The sequence below is a fragment of the Cryptomeria japonica genome, chromosome 7 (assembly GCF_030272615.1).
Source record: "Cryptomeria japonica chromosome 7, Sugi_1.0, whole genome shotgun sequence".
Classification (NCBI taxonomy): Eukaryota; Viridiplantae; Streptophyta; class Pinopsida; order Cupressales; family Cupressaceae; genus Cryptomeria; species Cryptomeria japonica.
Genome location: NC_081411.1, coordinates 178,826,452 through 178,851,067, shown reverse-complemented (window position 1 = coordinate 178,851,067; position 24,616 = coordinate 178,826,452).

Here is a 24,616-nt window from a genome sequence, read left to right as displayed (position 1 = left end):
AATATGGAAGTTCTAATTGCTAAAGATTAAGTTCTGTCAATTATTTGAGAATTCAAATGTTGGAATATTTCATGAATTTTATATCTTAGATAGTCAAATATGGTTTAGGTAATTTATTTGGAGGGCTAAGAAATTGTAGATTTTTTTTTATTAAAAATTAAATTGTTTATTTAAAATTTAGAATCATGTCTAATTTTTAGTGATATAATATTTTAGAATGAATAATTTACCTAATAGTTGATGCATCTAGGTGATGTTCACAAAGTCTAACACTCAGGGTGCAAGCATACTTAATAGTAAAATTTTAATCACGTCTTAGATGTGAAGCATGAGACTCGAACATTATTAGTGAGAGATAGGTTCTTATAAACCATTACTTAAAAATATAGGTCAATGAATTTGATTCAAAAATTATAGATTTAAATTCAATTAACAATTAGTATTCATCAAAGAGAATTTAATACAAATGATTTAAGCATAATTAATCATAAAATTTTAATCACATCTTGCATTGAGACTCAAGCAATATTAGTATGAGATTGGTTTCCTATAAACCATTACTTAAAAACATGGATTAATGATTTTGATTCAAAAATTATAATTTAAATTCAATAAGAAAAATTAATATTCATCAAAGAAAATTTTGTATAAACTACTATTTATAAAATATAAAGCATTACTGGTAAGAGATGGGTTCCTATAAATCACTACTTCAAAATAAAATTCAATGATATAAATCACTACTTGAAAATAAAAGTCAATGAATTTGATTAAAAAAATTATAGATTTAAATTTAGTAAGAACAATTAATATTCATCAAAAATAATTTTGTATAAAATACCATGTATACAATATAAATCAATAATTTTGATTGAAAAATACAAAATTATATTTATGAAACATTGTAATTTAACACATGAATAATAAATTACTTATCAACTTACAAATTAAAAAAAGACTAAAATTTCTTGCCCATTAACAATTAGCGTTTTGGTCTAATTTGAAAATATTTTAATATGAACTATGTACTAAGAGGGATATTAAAAAATTCAACATGTAGAAGTATAAATAAAATTAGGGGTATAATTTAAGATTGGATGAACTGGGTGATACAATATTATCTTACTAAGTGAATCTCCCTATACTTATTTGCATTTACTCAACATGTGCACCAAATAAATCCAATGTACATGTATAAAATTTACTTCAATCTTCATAGGAACTAATTAGAGAGCAATCAAATCTGTTGATTCCAATATACTACTCAATTAAATGAATATAATAAGTCTACATTTCATGGTTGCCATCTAATCCCAACCATCTAAAATATATAATTGATTCTATATATCCTTTACCAAAGCTTGAGGTTGTGATGCACCGGATGATTTTTGCAGCCTAGATATGTTCATATCAAAAGTGCTACAAATTTCAATGTAAGGAAAACTTGTAGATTCAATTGTTATTAAGATACTTATAAAGAAAAAAATTTGGTGATGTTAAGAATGTCAAAATATCACATTGCTTTATGTAACAAACTTGTACAAATTTCAATGTCTTGAAAATTAACCTGCAAATTCAATCACCCATTGATGATGCTTACGAAGGTCAAAATAAGATAGTTCTCTTAATAGAAAGCACATGATATACCTCTATTTAAACTCGCCACCCTAGAAAGTTAGTCATTGAATATAAATCAATAATTTTAGGTTGTTATGATAATGTCTCCCCACCAAATTAGCTTTATGTATTAAAATATTTTTAAAGATTATTGTGATGGTATCTCTATATTTGATCAATCCTTCATCTATTAGTTAACATAGACTTATAGAAGACTAATCTTTATTTTAAAAAATACCATTATTTGTGTGTCCTATTCATTAGAATAGTTTCAAATTTTTTACATATTTACTATCTCAAAAGCTAAAATTGATTACTTGACATTTTTTAATTCTAATTTTAAAATTGGGTTGATGGTGTAAACAATGTGTTGATGATGTATACCAAAACCACAAATGACATAAATGTATGTGAAATTAACCCAAGACATTAATTTTACAATTACGATCAAGGTTATAATTAGATTATGATTAGTGCTATAATTAAGGTTACACTTATGGTTAGGGTTAGGGTTAGGGATAGACCAGAATTTAGATTACATTTAGAATTGGGGCTAGGTTTACGATTAGAGTTATGATAAACATTAGAATTAGGGTTAGAAATAACATTATGATTATAATTAGGGTTGAAGTTAGAATTAGGGTACAATTAGAACTAGCATTAGCATAAAGGTTATGTAGGGTTGAATTAAGGTAAGGATAAAGATTAAGGTTAGAAATAGAGTTATTGTTAGGGATATATATAGAATTAAAAGTAAAGTTAGAGATACAATTAGGGTTAAGCTTGGTATCATGGCTAAAATTACACTTGAAATCATAAGTACGGTTAGGGTTATAGTTAGAGTTAGGGTAAGTCTTAGATTTATAAGTATGATTAGGGTTATAATTATGTTTAATTTTAAGGTTAGAATTAGGGTAGAAGGTTAGAATTAGGATAATGGTTAAGTTTAGAGTTAGAGGTGGATTTAGGGTTAGAATTAGAGTTTGGGATATAGGTTTATATTATAATTATAGTTAGCATTAGGGAACACTTAGGGTTAAGATAGATTTATGGATAATTCTATGAGAGGAAATGAAAACTTGGAGGGAAAGAGATGTTGGGGATGAGAAGTCTGGCACGTATACAACAATTAGAAAGTTTGAAATTTTAAAAAGGGGCTTAGAGAAAAGTGTATTTTTGGGAAAGGTGATTCAAGGATGATAAATTCAATAGAGTTGACAAGATGAGAAATTCTAACATTTCAAAAAAAAGGTTTAGTGGGAAAAAGTGGATTTTTTCACTCCCACACTTAGTTGTTGTAAATCCATATGTTGACACACATTTGGAGATTATGATTGATGTTAACTTTTTTTTATTCACTTTTACAAGATTCGTGATCATCATAATGTTAAAATTTGTTTTCTGACATAAAAATAGGTTACGTCATTGATATGCCTTCATTGCTATAATTAAAGATCAATATGTACCATTTTATATTTTTTAGATATGGAATTTAGTATGAAATAAAACCATAAGTTCTTAAGACGCATTTATGACAAATAGGCTTGTTAATGTACAGATAGTAAACATAGATAGTACAATTATGATTCTTTTCACAATAAGTTTAATACAATTATTATGTTAATATTTTTTCCAGTAAAACAATGATGCCAGGACACGTGTGATTCAGACTATTACTCTTATAGTTACTATGAAATGTTGTTCTTCATTTGATGATATACAAATGTATTATATTATACAGTCAGCTTATTAAGTAGCAAATCCCAAGTCCTATAGGTCAACACAAATTTAATTGTATGTTCATAAAATGAAATGGCGACGAGGCTTCATTAAAAATTAAAAAACAATTTATTATAACTTTTAAAATTTCTTTAACATTTTCAAATTGTGTTTCCTTTAAAAAGTGACACAATTAATTTCACTTTGTTGATTATAATATTCAAAAGATTTCCTTTCGTGTCAAGTCAATATCCAACTCAGAAAATGAGAAAATTATTTTTTCTATTCAGGAGTACTACCAAGATTGGTCTCTTTAATGTGAAGTCAATATCTAACTCAAAAACTAAAAGTGTTAATTGTCCAAGAGTTAGAAATTTTCTTGTTCAAATAGCAAACAACTCTCTCTATTTTAGATACTCTTGGTGATTTTCTTCCACTTCCAAAATAATCAATGTATTATTTATTTTGGAAAATCTAATCGTGCCAATAAAATTTAGCAATGCCATTCCACACTTTGCATGGAGCTCATGTTGCTTGCATTGGACATTAATTTATTTAATTGCATTCAAGTTTTTAAAAGAGTTTCAAGGGAGGAAAAAAAAATTACTTCTCCTTATTTATATCTCTTTGCATTTATTTCTCTATTTTTTTAATTTTTATTTTCCCATCTCTCTCTCTATATATTTATCTCTTCCATCTCTATCTCCTTCATCTCTTTATCTATTCCTTTCATTCTCTCTACATCCCTCTTCTTCTCCATCTACATCTACATCTCTATCTTCCTCTGTATGTATATCTCCTTACCTGTATGTATATCTCCTTACTGATCTGATTAAGTATCTATGACTGATTGCATAAAAATGCTAATGTTACAATGCTTAACAAATTGAAATTAGCATATACATAAAGGTTTAATTACAAATAAATTGAAGTGACAAAATAGAAAAATTAGAGAGAAAGAGAAAGGAGACACAAACAACAAGATTTGATTACGGAGTTCACCACAAGGTGACTACATCTTCGGGTATGCCCAACTGGGTGAGACCGATCCAATTATGCTAAAAAATGAGTTTACAAAGAGTTACAAAGACACTCCTATCCGCACAACGCCACTTTTTGAAGTGCAGGAAAGAAGCATCAAACTCAACAATAGCTTCCTCTCCCTTCACCCAAAAAATTCTCTTCAGATGATAATTAATTACAAAGTCCTTCTCCCACATGCAACAAGCTTGAATTTAAGCTCCCAATGCACAAAGATGAACCATTCACTATCAAACACCCAAAAGAAATTTTCTCACTGACTCTCCAATCTTAAACTCTCTCCCAATTTTCTCACAATTCACTACCACCTCTAGCTCACAACTTACCCCCATTTTATACAATTTTACATGCTAAAATGGGGTTAACAAACATATTCCCCATATCTCCCATTTACGAAAATAAATCTTCTTGTCTCCAATATCTCCTAAATTTAAAAGTATATCTTTAAAAATACCTTATAAAATGGGGCTTATTAAATTTAATTGGCTTACATAATTTTAGCCCCCACTCCTTCTTATTGGGTCCATTTACCTTGTTTGGTTTATGGTCAATAATAGGGGGAATTCGAAATTAATATGGCCAAACTAAGTCCCAAAATCCATGAGGATCGTATGAAGTGGAGAGATAAATGGGATAGAGAGGTCGGTGGTTCAAATTGCCACCTTCATTATTTTAGAGAGCTCAATCATTATAACTTGCACATATATGTGATGCAATGGTAATAGGGAGTGCATTGTATGGTGGGGGTCGTGGGTTCAAACCACCAGAAATTCCCTTTTCAACTAGCAATGGTGGCAATAGTAAAGTTTAAATTCATTTGGTGCACATCATATTTTAAATAGTATTTGTGGTGTATTTGTGAGAAGAGAGATTTGTGAGCAGGTGGTCAAGGGTTCGATCCTACTTCACAACTTTTATGTGATTGTTTTGGAAACATTTGAATTGTCAATGGAAAATCCACCTGGATCAATCCTCCCCACTGGAGAACTTTTGGACATCCAAAAGTTGTATTTATTCAAAAATTAAGTGAGGGGATGGCCTCCCTACTTGCCCTGTGTCATCTGTGCATCTTTGTACCTGACTCACAATCAAGGTTAAGACTACAAAAATATTGTTGATTATAAACATCATGATATCACTCGCATATGCCTCTGGATCAACTGTTGTATCCACTAACCAATAACCATTGACTAGTATCAAACTGAGCAACAATGCAGATACAAAAGTGATCAAATCAACAACATAATGATCTTTCACCATGGGAACATTTTTACCTAAAGGATCCTGATTATCCATGCTTTCATTTTCTATCTCCACAAGCTGTCTTGTTAGCATATCCTACAACATTTGTTCATCAATAGCCTTGATCACCTCTATATCCTACCTCGAAACACCTGAACTGACAGACAAGAGAGTCAAATCCTTACTCGCATTAATCACCCTCTTTAGTTGTCTTGTATTCACAAAAGAACGATCAGTCTTAAATCTATGAGAATGCACAATATACTGCAAGCCATCTTTACACAAATGATAATGATTCTTCTCTCGATAGAAAATAGCCTTTCAATCAAATAGATAAGGGCTTCCAAGCACTATTCCACAAATATCCAATGGAACCACATCAAATTGTACCTCATCCACAAACTTGTTTGTGATCGTAAATTGTAAGGTGCATTTCCTTGTTATTTGCAACTTACTATTCTCACAAATCCAACCTAGTGGATAGGGTCTCTTATGTGGTGTGGTTTCCAATCCCAAGTTTTTGACAACAGTTTTAGAAAGCATGTTAACTTGAGAACCACTATCTATGAGTGCATCAATTTTCACATTCTTAGTGATAACCGTTATAGGAAAAATTTCATTTCTCTTTGGATCTTCAAGAACACTATCAACTTGAGAAGTAGAAGCACAACTATCAAAAGAAACACAAGCAATGGGATCTTTACCTTTCAAGCCCATCACAAAAATCTTAGATTTATCCTTAGAATCTGAACCAAGATTGATGGAAACATTTGTGGTCTTCTCCTTGCCTTTCTTTTTCTGATCCTTTTCCTAAGCCCACGTTGGTCTCAATTCAGGATGTAACTGCTAATAGTGTTCTTCATCATGCCCATTCCTGTCACAATGTGAGCATGTCAAAGTCAACTGAACATCCTTCTTTTTTGTAGTAGTTGTCTTCTTTCCTTTAGATGACTCTGCAACTTTGGATGACTTCTGTACAAAGCTACCATCACCAAACTTGTTATCAAAAGAACCCTTTCCTCCTACCTCTAAGTGTGTGGCTTAGACAGAAACTTCGTCCAAGTTACTAGGACTCGGGACCAAAATGGAATGTCTAAGATATGAGTGCAAACCACCTATGTACTTTAACAAAGTATCCTATGTATACAAAGGGACATCTAATGCAATAGCCCTCTTCCTGAACTCATGCATGTACTCTTGGACAGATTGCCCTTTCTATTGCCTAAAACTTTTCCAGTTCATCATTAACTGTTGCTTATGACCCAAAGGGTAGAATTGCTTCCTAAGAGCACAAACAAATTATGACCAAGTCAAACTAACTCTACCATGTTGTGAGATTTCAGACCTAGTTCTACTCTCCCACCAGGTGAGAGCGATACCTCCCAATTGAAGGGTAGCCAACTAGATTCTAGAGGCATCATCAAGAAGACCTTGAGCTCTACAATAAACCTCTACTTGCTGAACCCAATCATCTAACTTCTCAGCATCTAATTCTCCACAATATTTAGGCAGTTCAAATTTAACACCCAACTTAGTTTTAGGCCTATACACACCCTTAAAAGGATTTCCAGAAGAATGAGAAGAAGAAGGGGAAGAAGGAGGAGAAGGAGATGAAGGAGGATCTTCACCACCAGGTGGTCATTTATCCTTCTTATCTTCATGATCTCCCTGGTTCGATGAACCTTCTTCACGTACCTTTCGCTCTTTGTGCTTGTTGAACAAGAAATCCACCTTCATGCTTAGAGCCATGAAAGCTCTTTGAAATTCCTGCTCACTGATCTCCTCAAGTACCTCCATTTCAGACACAGACTTCTTTGGAAATGTCTTTCGTTTCCCGATTTTAGGATTGTAGCCTTCAAGCTCTCCTTGGCCTTGCAGGAGCTTGGATCTTGTCAGCATTCAAAATCTACAATACTAGTCAAACTAGCTCTGATGCCACTTGATTTGATTAAGGATCTATGACTGATTGCATAAAAATGCTAACGTTACAATGCTTAACAAATTGAAATTAGCATGTACATAAATGTTTAATTACAAATAAATTGAAGCGATGAAATAGAAAAATTAGAGAGAAAGAGAAAGAAGACACAAACAACAGGATTTGATTACGGAGTTCACCACAAGGTGACTATGTCTTCGAATCTGCCCAACTAGGTGAGACCGATCCAATTATGCTAAAAAATGAGTTTACAAAGAGTTACAAAGCCACTCCTATCCACACAACGCCACTTTTTGAAGTGTAGGAAAGAAGCACCAAACTCCATAATAGCTTCCTCTCGCTTCACCAAAAAAATTCTCTTTAGATGATAATGAATTACAAAGTCCTTCTCCCACATGCAACAAGCTTTAATTTAGGCTCCCAATGCACAAAGTTGAACCATTCACTATCAAACACCCAAAAGAAATTTTCTCACTGAGTCTCCAATCTTAAACTCTCTCCCAATTTCCTCACAATTCACTACCACCTCTAGCTCACAACTTACCCCCATTTTATACAATTTTACATGCTAAAATGGGGTTAACAAAAATATTCCCCACATCTGCCATTTACAAAAATAAATCTTCTTATCTCCAATATCTCCTAAATTTAAAAGTATATCTTTAAAAATACCTTATAAAATGGGGCTTATTAAGTTTAATTGGCTTACCTAATTTTAGCCCCCATTCCTTCTTATCGGGTCCATTTATCTTGTTTGGTTTATGGTCAATAATAGGGGGAATTCGAATTCAATATGGCCAAATTAAGTCCCAAAATCCATGGGGATCATATGAAGTGGAGAGATAAATGGGATAGAGAGGTTGGTGGTTCAAATTGCCACCTTCATTATTTTAGAGACCTCAATCATTATAACTTGCGCATATATGTGATGCAATGGTAATAGGGAGTGCATTGTATGGTGGGGGTCATGCGTTCAAACCACCAGAAATTCCCTTTTCAATTAGCAATGGCGGCAACAGTAAAGTTTAAATTCGTTTGGCACCCATCATATTTTAAATAGTATTTGTGGTGTATTGGTGAGAAGAGAGATTTGTGAGCAGGTGGTCAAGGGTTCAATACTACTTCACAACTTTTATTCGACTGTTTTGGAAACATTTGAATTTTCAATGGAAAATCCACCTCGATCACTTACCCCTCTATCTCTCCCTCTTTCTATCCCTATAACTCCTCCTCTTTCGCTCTCTCTATTGTAAACATAACATGAGTTTATCAATAATGGAGATTGATTATCTTTAGGATTTCAAGGTTTTGTTTAAGTCATGTTTGGATATCTAAAATTGGATAAATAGTTGATTTAAAGCCATCACTTCCTGATGGAGACCTTTGTTGTACAAACAACATCATTTGCTAAATACCCTAACAAATGATCTTATGTACTACACAAATATATACAAAAAATAGACCAAAAAATTTCTTAATTGACATTCCACACCTATTCGATGTACCCATTGCACACCAAGGTGCAATTGCTAGTTTATTCTTATTGTATACAACCCGCTCATGAATAGAAAGGGAAAGGCAGTACGGCAAAACTATGACCTAGCCCGGAATCGCTATAACTAATTGCGTTCGATGTTCTTTCAACAACTATAGCCGCTCGTTAGCGTGTTGGAGACCCCACGAAAGGGAATCGAAATCCTTGTTCGGCATCAAAAACAGTGGGGAGAAGCAGTAGGCTGCATTGGCAATAGATTATGCCCTATCATGTATAAAGCTTATGTTGTATTTCCTAATTCAGATTCACCGGAACATGCGCCTTACCAGTTACAAATTCATCCACTTTCCCGTGGGAGGAGGCTTAGGTGGTGAGAAATACATGCAGGTCTTTTCCAAGCAATGTTCACACTAGACTAGAAATTATCTCATTGATTTGGTTTGTTTCCAACTCATTTCGTTACTAATGATGATTGATTCTCCATTTTCTGTTTGATGCCTTTAAGACGGATGAGAATGAACGCCATCATTTACTTGGAAATGGAAGACAAGTAGGATCGAAATCATAAGGTGGGTAAGTGGGATCGACATCATAAGGTGGGCGAGAGAATAATCAAAAAAGGGTAGGATCAGCTAATTTTGAATCCAGATCCGAGTTCATACAACGTCCACAATGGGTGGAGTGGGGAACACCTATAGCTATAATTCCAATGGGCCTCTCCTACTCCCACCCTTCCTATTCAACAGGGAGAGAAACTCAGAAAGAGAAGTCCTATGTCCCCGAACTTTAAGGCTGCTTTGCAAAAGTCCTATGATTTTTGCATTCCTATTGCACATGGAACTCTCAAATTATCTTTGCTACTCTTGTCAGAGATTTTAACCTTATAAAAAACTAAGCACTTGGTTAGGATTTTTAAACCTATAAAAAACTCGACATTTTTTTAACATTGATGCCTTGTATTGGGGGAATCGATCCTGATGGGAACTAGGATTATTCCCTTTAAGTATTCAATATTTCACTTCTTTCTATTTCATATATGGTGATAGTGGAAATTCAAACTATTAGGGTTCTCGAGGTTTTAAGAACCTACTAGAACTCTAATAAGAACATGTTAGATATTTTAGATAGAATTAGATTCATTAGGGGTTCCTAATCCACTTACCAGAGTTAAAAATTTATTAAAATTTAAATAAATAAGAGCTAAAGAATTTGTCAATATCATAAAGAATAAGAATGATTAGGAAAAGAGTGAAGAAAATGAGCATTCATCAACAATTGTAACTCAACTGAGAACTAGAACATCGTTAGTGGTTTTCATAGGAACCAAAACTATCAAGGGTTCTTAAGGTTCATAAACACCCCAAACCTATGACTTGTTCCAAATGGGGTTGAAACCTCTAGCTTTGCATAAATTTTTAAATCTTGCCTTTTTTCACTGAATTAAAATTGTAGCTACCCATTAGGACCCTCTATAAGAAAATGATTTAAAATTGGACAAAATTTATTCCAAGAGAAATAAACTATACAAAAATTAATAGAAGAAGAAAAAAATAAACTAAAAATTTCTATTTTTTGTCAATGCCTGGTTACTTACAAACCTAGATGATCTATCATCTCACACCTTAGGAAAATAAAATATTTCTAATTTTTAAGGAACTCATAGACATATAAAGGTTGCTGGGATGGTGATCCAATGTTTATTATTTATCTAAATCCCATGTTTTTCCACTTGATTTGTTCCATTTTCTCTCTTCCTCTCTTGTTCTTTGTCTCCAATACATAGGTTACCTTGACATGTCCTACTCTATTTGCTTAATGAGAAAATTTAAAATATTCCAACTATGACTTAAGATGTTTTTTCTTTTAACCTCCACTTTTTTAGTAATATTTTACAATCTTAATACTTTTCTTTCTTAATTTATATGACTATGATAGAAAACCAGTATGACTTATTTGATTCTTAACTATAATATAATGTTCAAGATTATTTATCATGCTACTTTTAGTCCATTTCTTCATGTTCATGACTTATTTGATTGAATCTTTTTAAAGCTTTAGAGCTAAAAATTTACTTATATCCATCCTTCATAATGGTGTATAATCCCAACTATAACTTAGGATGTTTCTTCTTTGAAGCTCCACTTCGTTGGTGTTTTTTTTTCAATCCTTTTGTTTCTCCTTCTTTTTTATGTAACTATCACATGAGGCATATACCACTTCTCTCATTCTCAACTAGAAAATGTTGTACAAGATCCTTTATCATGATACTTTGAGTCTCTTTGGTCAGCTTCATGACTTACTTTCTTACATTACAACAAATTATGGGAAATAATTAACGTGTGAGGAAATGAGGTAAAACTTAATCCTTGCACAAGAAGCATCATTGTTCTCTTTTGCACCATTCCCTATTATCCTACCTATAATACCACTAGGTAAGACATTTTTTTAAGGTATTTAGGACCCTTTTTGTTCCCTAAACATAACTCCATATTTTTAGGAAAAGGTTTCTAAGGTTAGTTAATTATGTCGACACTAATGTTATCAAGATTTAGTGTTATAAATTATATTTTAGAGGATTTTTTGTGGATAAATGGAAATAGAGAAAATTGAAATTAAAATGTGTACTATATTTTTTTGCTATTATACATATATGATATGAATATTATTTATTCAAAGAATAAATTCCAATATAAACTTTTATAATGTGGTCTGATGATGTTTGAAAGTAAAACACTAACCTTTCATAGGTAAATTTTTCTTATTAGTTGAAGGAAATCAAATTCATAGTAGATGAAACAGATTACAAGAGATTAATAAAAAGAAACAACTATAGAAAACATGAAGTTATAAAAAAAATACAATAGTTCTAATAAAAAAGGAATGCTACAACTCATAGAATGTTAATTTAATCATTCCCAACAAGAAAATGCAGCAATAAAATATAATCAACAACAGTAGTGCTCACAACAAGAAAGTTACAACTAATAGTATGGTGGCCTTGGCAACTCCCAACAAAAACAAAAAAATATTAGTGAACAGAAGCAAGTCTTGAGTATCATTCTAGAATAAAGGATTCATAGTCAATAGAATGAATAGTAGGAGTAATATGATCAATAGCATGAGTTGAATGCATAGCATATATCTAAAGAAGAACATGCACATCACTAGAAAGCATCAAATTATGTGAATGATTTAAAAGGAATCCTGGAGAGTCTAAACTGTAGACACTTAAAATATGTCCTATTATTGACAATACTAATTCTTCTTCTTTATTAATTAAATAATTATTTAATTATTTAATTAATCTGATTTTGTTCTTCTAGATTAATATTTCTTCATTACCAATTATTCAAATTTCTCTCAAATCATTTAATCATTTAACCTTCCTTTTCTAAAATTAATTCAAATTTTCAAAATTCAAATTTCCCAAATTTTAATTTCAAATTCATTTCAAATAAATGTGCATGTCATTACTTATTTTTGAAAATACAAATTCAAATCAAATCAAATTTCATGCCAAATTCCTACAAGACATGCCAAAATCCTAATTGGAATTGACTCTAAATTCAACTCTTGATCACCTTTTCTAGCTAAGCAATCAAATCAATCAACTAGACAATTAGCTCAGTTAACTCCTTAATCAACTTTTTCTAACTCTCAATTATCTTTTTCAAATCCATGTAATCATTTATCCAATCAACCAATTTAGTTCACTGATCAATCAAATATGTCTAGTTGATCAATCAAGTCAATCATCTCCCAATTAGTTCAATCATGTAGCTAGTTCAATTTCTAATCTTCTCCAATCATCTTTGTCACAATCAATCTTAATATTGATTAATTCAGTTCTCAAATAAAACTTGACCATTTGAATCTCCTCTTTGAAATCTATAAATTTACAACAACCACTATCTTCAAATTTGTTGTTTCATTTTCATGTAGGTTTCCCAGTGAAACATTGAGGGCCACCCAACTGCAAGATGCATAAGAGAAATGGAAGCAAGAGCTGAAATTAGTAAAGGGGGTTTTACTTAATTGATTTTTATTGTCATCACAGATTAATTATTTGGATTTGTGTTTTTATTGCTTAAACTCATTAAATTTGATTAGAAATGATGATTTTCCCCAGTAAAACATTTGGTGAACCCAACATGAATGAATTGCATTCTAATTTCCTTTTATTTTTCTTTGTTTTTGCAGGTGTGTCATACAAATTTTTGTATTAGTTTCCAAGATTCTACATTCAAATAAAAAGAATTTCGCATTCACTAGTGTGTAGTTCAGCATTTGGTCTTGAGGATTTTTTCATTCAATAAGATATTTATTATTGGTTCTTTCAATGTAAAGTTACAAATTAGTTTCTATTGATAATTTGGTTGTAAATTAGGAACACCATGATAGAGTAAACTCTAGGTTTTAGATGAAGCTAATGAAATGGCTTGCAAGATAAAATCAAGCCCATAGATTTTTGACATAGAGCAGAATTGAGGCGGAAACAAAGGAATTTCAGTAGATATTGTGATCAGAAAGGGTGTTGGATGAAATTGAAGAAAATGTTAAGCTCTCCAATTATCAAATGCGGGTTTATGCTTACAAACCAAAATACAACATGTACCCTGGCTTCATATTAATGTTCTAATTTATATTTAATTGCTAGATTTTATAAACATTTTTTTAGAGAATCAATTGATATAATTTCACATCTGAGGCATCCTAATTGTTAGATTGCTCAAATAACCAAAGGAGAACTGAGAGGGGGGGTGGTGAATTAGTTGTTACCATATTACAAAAATTTAAGCATTCAAATCCTTATTACTAGAACACATAAACTCAATACCAAAATGCATAAACCAAATGCAACACCACCGATCAATAGGAACACGAACAAGATAACTAACAAGATCCCGAAAGCCATCTAGAAGCTGCACCAACACCACTTATCATGTGCATCAAAAGATCTTGAACAAATCTCTACCAGTAAAACCCTTACCAGTGACCAAAAGGCTTACTAGAACAAATGATAGCTCCCAAGTCATCAAATTCTGAACGGACTAATCGTGATACACATCTGAATAGCATTAATGATAGATCAAAATCAATTCAACAAACCAAAGCATACCAGAACATACCAGATCAATATCATAATCCAACCACTCTACCAGACCCAACCAGAAACTGGTAAACAACCAAAAAAGTCAGTGTTGCCATCAATGACAAAACGTCAATGCAACATATAACTAATTCCTCCAAATTGCCAACAATCTCCCCCTTTGGCATTGATGGCAACACTAGATGTGAAAAAAATTCAAGTGCCAAGAAATGCCAAACAAGTCTCCCCCTATGGAAGACAACCAACAATCTCCCACAAAATGATATAGCAATGAAGCTCTAATCCAAATTCCCCTAATGAATATATCTCTCCCTCATGTTTTTAACAAGAATAACCCCCCCCCTCTGACATCAATGCCAAAAATATGAGATAAACATCAAAGAAAAATCATAAATCCTCTTAATCTTACAACTGACTACTCCCCCTGAGTAGTAGCACCACCATGTCAATCCAGAATGAGTAATAACTTTGACAATGCATACTGGATTGATGCTAATCAACATCACTTAGGCCTCTACCAGAGGGGTAGAAACCTCCAATCTGTCTCTGAAGTACTCAAATGATTCTTTAGGTAAAGGTTTAGTGAAGATGTCTATAATCTACTCTTTAGGGTTCGTAATCTTCTCTTTAGGGTTCACATAAACTAGTATGATTTCATTTGCTTCCACCTTCTCCTTAAAAAAGTTATACTTGATAGATATGTACTTTGTCTTAGAATGAAATAATAGATTCTTTGATATATCAATAGCAACAGAGTTATCACAGTGAATAACTACTGGTTCATTACAATCCGCCTTTATATCCTTCAACATTTGCTTCATCCATAGAACTTGTGTATAATTAGTAGCAGCAACAACATACATAGCTTCAATAGTAGATAAAGAGGTACATGACTGCCTTTTGTTGATCCATAAAACAAGTTTCTTTCTAAGAAAAAAAGCTCCACTGGATGTGCTCTTCCAATCATCAACATCTCCAGCCCAATCTGTATTTGTACATGCATATAATGTAAAGTCGTCATTTTTAGGATACCACAAACCATATTCAGTTTTTCCCTACAAATACCTAAAAATCATTTTCACATCACTCTCATGATTTTCTCTAGGATCACTCTGATATCTTGATACAATACAAACTACATTCATTATATCTAGTCTAGTTTGAGTCAGATATAAAAAACCTCCAATCATAGACTTGTACCTTGTAGGATTTACTGGTGCATATACATCATTCTTTCTCAATTTCTCACTTGTAACCATTGGAGTACTAACCAATTTAGAATTTTCCAACCCAAATTTCTTCAACATCTCTCTAGCATACTTAGTTTGACAGATGAAAATACCTTTATCAGTTTGAGTAATCTTCAAACCTAAGAAAAATTTCATCTCCCCAATCATAGACATCCCAAATTCATTCTTCATATTGTTAGAGAATTCCATACACAACTTATCTTCACCTCCAAAAGAGATATGGATGAACTCACAAAGCCGGTTCCCACTTTTTGGTACATCCTGATTTTTGCTGAAATCATACATTTTTTAGAAAATATAATGCTTTAAGCTTTAAGAGGTCCCATTTTAAGTAATTAATTGAAGAGATTTAAATCAAAGGCTCTTAGGTCAAAATTTATTGGATAGAACCTCTCTACTTCTAAATCATACTTGCAATGGAGTCTCCTTTGTATCTATCAAATGCTGATAAAAAACCAATTTTACATTAGCTTTTGGGGGGTCAAATTAATTCATTTAAAATTTTAAAAAAAAAAGTATTTACTCCTTATTATAAGCTTTCCAAATAGTATAAATTTTAGTATATTTAATTTTATTAATATATTTTTATTTTATTTCTTAGGAATGTAGGTTTTTCACCGAACATTAACTTCTTTGTTCAATGCATTGGGAAAAATAGTAAACTAATTCAAACAAATTCTGAAAAATATCTATGCACTGGGTATTGATGTTTTCTTTCTATAAAAAAAAAGAAAATTAAATTTTGATATATATAGAACAAGTTATGTGTTCAAACGTACACCTATATCTAAATTATAATTAGTTGAACTTCAAAACTTAATAAAATGAAAAATATTCAACATATCACTATAAAAGCAACTACATGCCCTGAGTATTGATGTTACAAACCAAAATTCAAAAGAATTAAGTTTTTATTATTTATAGAAAAAAAATTATGCATTTCGGGATACACATCACTCTTAAAAAATGTTGTTTGTTGTAAAAAATTACTTGTTGAAGGAGATGGAAAAATCAATAAAATTTTATTCAAACAAATTTGAAAAAAATATATTTAGAATCTACAAACAAGATGTTAAAAATCAATAGTTTATATCATCTTCAAATTCTTAACGGTTTAAAAGTTATAGGTGTTGGAAAGTGAAGTTTTTTTTCAAAATATTCATATAAGTGTCAAAGTTGGTCAAAAAGTGGGAACTAGTATTGTGAGTTCACCCATATCATCAACAAAGACCTCAATAATCAATATGTCATCATCAGTGATCTTATAATATAAATTACTATAAGCATTACCTTTAGTGAAATCAAGCTTCAAAAGATAATTAGGGGCTTGTTTCAATCGATATAAGGATTTCTTTCACCTGCAAACCATGTTTTTGTCATCTAAAAGTGAAAATTCATCAGGTTACTCAATATAAACTTGCTCTTCAAGATATCCATTCAGAAATGTACACTTAGCATCCATCTGATAAACCTTGTAGTTTTTATGTGCGACATAAGGAAGAAATAATGTCATGGCTTCAATCCTAGCTATTGGTGCAAAGGTTTCACCATAATCAATTCCTTCCTTTTGAGAATATCCTTTACAAACCAATCTAGATTTTTTCCTCACAACTTGTCAATCTTCATTCAATTTATTCCTGAAAATCTATTTAGTTCCAATAGCATTCTTATTTTTAAGTTGGGCAGCTAAAGTCCAAGTGTTATTCTTTTCTATCTGATCTAATTCTTCTTCCATAGCTTTCATCCAACATTCATCTTTACAAGCTTCAATTATTGATGGTAATTCAACTTGAGAAATAAAACATACCTCATCAGCTGTCAACCTTCTCTTGTCATCACTCCTTTTTTTTGTCTTGAATGATCTGATCTTTTGAATGATTCAAACTTACATACCTAGGAGTCTTCTGATTTTCTATTCCTCGGTCTAATCTTTAGTTACTATTGAATTTTATGATACTACCGGAGTAACTGGTTCAACATTCTATTCTAGTGTAGGTGCTATCGGTTCAATTATCATCATTTCCACTATTGGTTCTCTCTCATAAGTTCTTTTCTTATTTGACTTATGTTTTTCTCATCCACCTTGACATTTGTGCTCTCCACAATTCTGTACAATCTTTTGTTATAACATCTATATGATTTTCTTTCATTGGAATAACCAAGAAATATTCCTTCATCACATCTAGGATCAAAATTTCCAATAGAATCTTCTCTTTTGATATAGCATTTACTAGCAAAAATTCTGAAATACTTAACTATCGGTGTATGACCAAACCATAAATCATAAGGTGTCTTACTAGTATCTCCTTTGATATGAACTCCGTTGAATGTGTATATCATCATGCTTATAGATTCTCTCTAGTAGACATGAGGCAAATTAGCTTCCATCATCATAGTTCTAGTTGCATCCAACATAGTTCAGTTCTTTCTTTCCACAACTCCATTCTGTTGAGGTGTCCGGGATGCAAAAAATTGTCTCCTTATCCCATTCTTATCACAATAGCTATTAAATTCGCCGGATGCGAATTCTCCACCTTGATCCGACCTTAAGTATTTAATCTTCTATCCTATCTCTATCTCAACTTTAACTTTAAATATTTTAAACTTTTCAAATTCTTCAGACTTCTCCCTTAGAAAAGTAACCCACATCATTCTTGAATAGTAATCAATGATTAGCATGAAATATCTATCACCCTAAAAATTTTTGATTCTAGCAGGAAGACACAAATTAGTATGAATAAGATAAAGAACATCATTAGATTTGTCTTGTATACTCTTAAAAGAAGTTTTGACTTGCTTTCCTATTTGACATTCCTTACATATCGAATTGTAGGGCTTTACAATCTTAGGAATATCTCTAAATAACTTAGTAGAACTGATTTTCATAATTATGCAATCAAAATTCACATGACACAACCTCTTATGCCATAACTATATCTCATAAATTTGTGCAATCAAACATGTCTTCTCACCGGAGTTCAAATGAAAGATATTACCTTTAGTCTATGTACCATTTGCAATCTACAATCCAGATCTGTTGATAATCTTGCATTTTCCATCCTTGAACTAAAACTGAAATCCCTTATCCACCAATTGTCCTACACTCAAAATATTATGGCTTAAACTTTCAACATTATAAAAATTACTAGTGTTATTTTTACCATCAAATGATATTGTTCCTCTTCCCTTGATAATTCATGCTTTGTCATCTCCAAATCTAACCAGACCACCATCAAATTCTTGCATAGATAAGAACTTCTTTCTATCTCTAGTCATATGATGTGAACATCCACTGTCAATTACCCATTCATCCTTGTCTTCAATTTTAGTAGCAAGGGCCTTCTCTTCAGGTACTGGATCATCTTCCTTGATAGCCAAAAATACCCATTCCTTTCCATTGCCAGATTCACTAGCTAAATCTTATGTCGGTTCATTGTTAGAATTAGTCACACCTTCCTCATCGGCAAAGTAGCATGATTTGTCTTTGTTCCTCCTGTACTTATGCTTTTTTTGATAATCATGGTTAGGCCTAAAATATATTCTAGATATTTCTTCAAATCTTGAATTCCTTTCATGACATCTAGATGCAAAATGACCTATCTTATTACATGCAAAGAATTTAAAATGTGATTTTCCTTCATACTTACTTCTTAATGGTACTTTAGGTACTCTTCTAGCAAATAAGGCTTCAAGTTGCTCAAACTCTTCATCTTCTTTCTTCATATCCTCTAGTTCCTTCGCATATAAATCTTTCCAATCACTCTTGTTGGTAGATGATGTGGATACATGAAAAGTAGGTTCAGATTTCATAGCTCTAGAAGGTCCAAATTCCTCAAGCTCAAAAGTAGATAATTTCCCAGCCAAGATATCCCTATTAACATAGGTGTTTTCCATAGTTATCAGCTCATTAATTGCAGTAGCCTTCATCTTATAAGCCGATGACAAAGCTCTGAGTACTTTGGAAACTATTTCATCTTGGCTCAAAGATCCACCACAACATTGAATTCCCAAAATAATCTCATTAACTCTCTCTAGAAAAGCAGTAATCCTTTTATCTTCTTCCATCTTCAGGTTCTCATACCTTACTCGGTAACCATTAAGTTTAGCAATTTAAACAGTAGGGGCACCTTCATTCAAAGTCTTCAATTTGTCCCATATAGCCTTTGTAGTTTATTTTTTAGTTAGTCTCATTATTTATTGATCAGAAATTGCACACAAAAGGGCTTCTCTAGCTCTACAATCATTCTCAAGTTCCTTATCCAGGCCTACTAGAGGAGGATTGATAGATTCTAGATTAAAAGATGTTACACCTTTCTCAGTGATCTCTCAAATTTCCTTTCCAATACATCTCAGATGAGTCTCCATCCAAATTTTTCATACCCTATAATTTGTTCCATCAAGCCTAGGAATTTCTCTCCAAAAAATAGTTGCACATGTACTTGATGAACTTGAGCTGCTATATGTCATAGGATCTTCCTCAAGTGGTTAAGATTATCTAGAGAGGACCAAGATATGATACCAATTGTTAGACAACTCAAATAACCAAAGGACAACTCAGAGCGAGGGGGGGGGCGGTGAATCACTTTTCACCGGATTACAAAACTTTAAGCATTCAAATCCTTATTATCGAAACACATAAACTCAATACCAGAATGCATAAACCAAATCCAACACCACCGATGAATAGGAACACAAAAAAGATAACCAACAATATCCCAAAATTCATTAAGAAGCCACAAAAATACCACTTATCACGTGCATCAAAAGATCTTCAACAAAGCTCTACTAGTAAAACCCTTACCAATGACCAAAATGCTTACTAGAACAAATGATAGCTCCTAAGTCATTAAATCCCAAACCAACTAATCATGATACACATCTAAATAGTATGAATGACATATTCAAATCAATTCCACAAACTAAAGCATACTAGAACATACCTCAACAATATCATAATCCAACTACTCTATCGAAACCAACCGAAAACTGGTAAATATTCAAAACAGCGGTGTTGTCATCAATGAAAAAACATCAATGCAACACATTATCAATTCCTCCAAATTTCCAACAAGTTTCACATATTATAGTTAGCGATATCGCATTTGATTATTTTGTGCTCTACATTTGACATTTTAGAATTTTGCATTCACTCTCTCAGTTTTCTTCAATTGCTAACTTAGCATTTTGCATTTGTTGGATGGATTTTACTATTTTTGTTTTTATCTTTGGTTTCTATTTGTTACTGATTAGTTTTTTTTAGTGTGCAACAAGTAAAGTTTGTTAGAGGAGAATTGATGATCGGTTGAAGATAAACTAAAACCAAACTAATAAAAAAAATTGTTTGCAGTGGTAGTTAAGATAGTATATATTTTTCTGAGCATAGATAAAACTTACATTGGTTCTTTAAAATTAACAAATGCTTGCCATTTTTGGGGCACTTGCCCACTTTATTTTTTAGAGCCCCATTTAATTTTTAGAGGGTCTGTGTCTCGATGCTATAGGCAGGTGAGAAGGAATGACCCAAATAGTAATTTAATCTAGTCCACTATATAAAAAAGGGTGCAATGGAAGTCATAGATTGCTGGCATTATCTCCTATCATTCTTGTTAATCCAAAAGTGATTTCAAATCCTAAGTACGATTATCTTGGTGCATGTAGACTACTGGAAACCCTAGATTCTTGCTAAGAACCTTAATAGTGGCCTACATGACTCAATTCTGAACATTACACTAATATCAAAGAAACCTTGGGCATAGTTGGTTTTGCCTCCAAGATACTCACCATTGGGCTCCCTTGAAATGAGACAAAACTCTTTTCCTTTGCATTAGCTACTTGTAGCTTTCTAGGGAAAGGGTGATCGAGTTATCCTTTTAGTCTTGGAGACCCCTACCTGTCCTCTCTCACAAAGACAAAAGTGAATACACCCCTTCAGGTGTCCCTACACTTGCATCAATAGAGTTCCAAGTTATGGACTACATTATTGTAGTATTAAAGAAAACCTCCTTAAGCTAGGCATTGTCTGATCTATCTTCGAATGTGCTAAACCTGTGGAAATTTGGGGCTATTTAGGCCCTTTGGACATACACAATAACAATTAAATTTACTGAGTCCAACAACCATACTATCCTTTTGATTGCTAATTTATTTGAATTCTACTTGAATTGTCCAAAAACTTTACAAAATCAAACTTAGAATTTCCAAAAATTGAGAAATGCACATTTGACCTTCTTCTATTTTGCATTAGCCTTGTCAAAATTTCACATTGGACCTTCTATAATTTTGCATTAGCTTCATTATAATTTCTCATCCACTCAATTTTTGTCTCGTATTTGCCTAGTCAATATTCTACATTTGATAGTCAATCTTCTCACATTTGTTCGGATCTAAAATTGTTATCAGACCGACAAAATTGGTGCCTATCTAGAAAATCCTCAGGTCACTCCTTGAAGTCCTTTTTTTCTTGTACCTTTGCAATCAAAATTTCCTTTTAGAGTCGATAGATTCCTATAGGTTGCATACCTATATTTGTCATCATTTTGCTTCTTAAAATAGTCTATATTATTGAAAGATTAGGTCTTGATATCAAACTAGAGAGTCATTGAAAACCAAAGACCCCCTTTATCACTCAGTTCTCCAACAATCTCATGCCCATGCTCATAAGTCTAGTATAGGGTGTTAGAAATTATGATCAACCTTAGTCTTATAAAGGGTCAAAACAATCCTCAATATCTCTTACATAGTGTCTTCAACCTAGTCCTTTAATTTAGTCCTCATCAACATTGTCATCTTAGTGGTCATACCATATCATTTAAAAGAGTTCCTTAGCATGAACCAAGATGGTATTACCTCGTAACATTATATTCCTAGTTTTGCAACCCAACTTGGGGTTTGACAATGACCAAGAGAACATCTGCTTAAGATTAAAAAACCTTTCCTTGAGATTAAAGAGAAACACACCCCAGTATATAGGAATCACTTTTGTCTTACAAGAGGAAGAATGAAAATCTCATTGAATTCAGGTCGCATCTAAAAGAGAGATCCTTTAGCAAAGGCTTGAAAGACTCTAGCTTCAACAAAAACCTCCTCATCTAAACCCTGAGTAGAGTCTCTAGTCCAACTACATTTGTAGTTCGTCATCAACAACCTTAGGCATTTCCATTTGGTCTTTAGTGTTTCATAGTCCCATATAGCTTTTGCATTACATCCTAGAGTTTTAATAGGATTCCTTATACCCATTACTCAATTGCAAAAGGCTAGGAGTCAAATATACCCATTTAGTGACCCTACTTTCAATCCTACTAGCATCATGAATCTGTTAGCTTACTCACATGGATAACCTTGAAGAGGTGTGACCCTACAACCGAACACCAACAACCTACCTTCACTGGATGCACTACAACATAACTTGACAACTAAAGAGCTTGAGGCCACACAAAAAGACCCTCATGTTCTCACAATCCTCAATGCCCTCCTCAATCATGATAAATTATATATATATATATATATATATATATATATATATATATATATATATATATATTTATATATATATTTCATTGTTATTACAAAAAGAGGCTTGGTTTCAATGTCATAATTGTCTTATCAACTAGAACCACATTTCCAACAACCACTAGTCAAACATCACGCTTATCTTCACAACCAACTTAGACTCATGTGTCATCAAGCTCTACCAGAGGTTTAACAAATAATACACAAGCAACATCAACTCAAGCCACCATGGCTTCAACCCAGAGTTCACATTCTAGCATGACATCCACAAGTGCAAACACTACATCTCAAACACATTGCAGTACTTCCTCACAACCAATAGCAAGCACTTCTAGTACCTCTGCGTAGACTTTGGCCAGTGCTTACAAATTTTTGGTATCAGTCTTTGTGGGGTTAACCTATAGTCACCAAAACCTAAATCACAGTCCTAAAAATCTATTTGGGTCGACTCAACTTGGTGTTTGTACACACTTTTCTTGTTTTTATTAGCCAAGCGAGACTAGCAATGCACATATCCATAACAATTAAATGTTTCAACAACTGCCCATGTACACAAATACTAATCCTTTTGTCAGATATACTCATGTGGCACATGCACCATTGACTCAAACAAACCTTCTCATTCAAGATAGCTCATGAGGATCAACATAAGACAACATTCACTTGCCCATGGGGGACAAATTCCTAGAACATCATGTCATTCAAGCTTAAAAATGTAGGAGAAATATATAAAAGAGCCATGACAAGACTCTTCTATGGCATGATACATTATATCATAGAAGACTATGTAGATGATTTTTTGGCTAAGTTTGAAACCCGAGATAGTCACTTGGAGGTCCTCGCCAAAATATTTGATAGACTTGACCAATATAAGGTCCAGTTAAATCCAAAAAAGTGTGCATTTGGGGTGACTAAGATTTTTTTTTGGGATTCATTGTTTCTAATAAAGACCTTGAGGTAGATCCTCCAAAAGTAAAAGCTATTATGGAAATTCCCGGTCCTTCCAATCTAAAACAGTTAAGAAGTCTACAAGGGAAGTTGCAGTTTATCAGGGGGTTCATATCACAACTTGCCAATAAATGTCAACCTTCCCAACATCTTCTAAAAAAGGAGTCACCTTCAAATGGATGAGATATTGTCAAGAAGCTTTTCAAGCCTTGAAGGATTACCTTATATAGACATCAATACTATTAACTTCAACACCAAGAAAGCCCTTGTTGTTATACATTTCTACAACCAATTCATCTCTTGTTGAACTTCTAGTACAACATGATGAACATGGGAAAGAACGAGCCATTTGCTACATCAACAAAACACTAGTGGGATATGAATTGAACTATACCCCTATAGAAAGTGTTGAAATTAGGGATCACTAAGATGGGGGGACAAATAAGTGATCTATCGGCAAATAAACTTCAAAACTTAATTTTGGACAATCGGAAGCAAATGCAAGAAAATGAAATGCATGAGGACAAGATGATCAACCACAAAATCGTAACACCAGGATTTTTACGTGGAGACCTAAATGAAAAAACCACGATAAGATTTGAATGCACAATATTATTCTACTAGAGAGGGAACAATAAATGCACAGAAATGTCACAATCCATTTCATATTTTTTCCCAATTCCGTCCATTCGTATAGAGAAAACAATTACTTGCTATAACAAGGAAATAAATCAAATGTACATTAC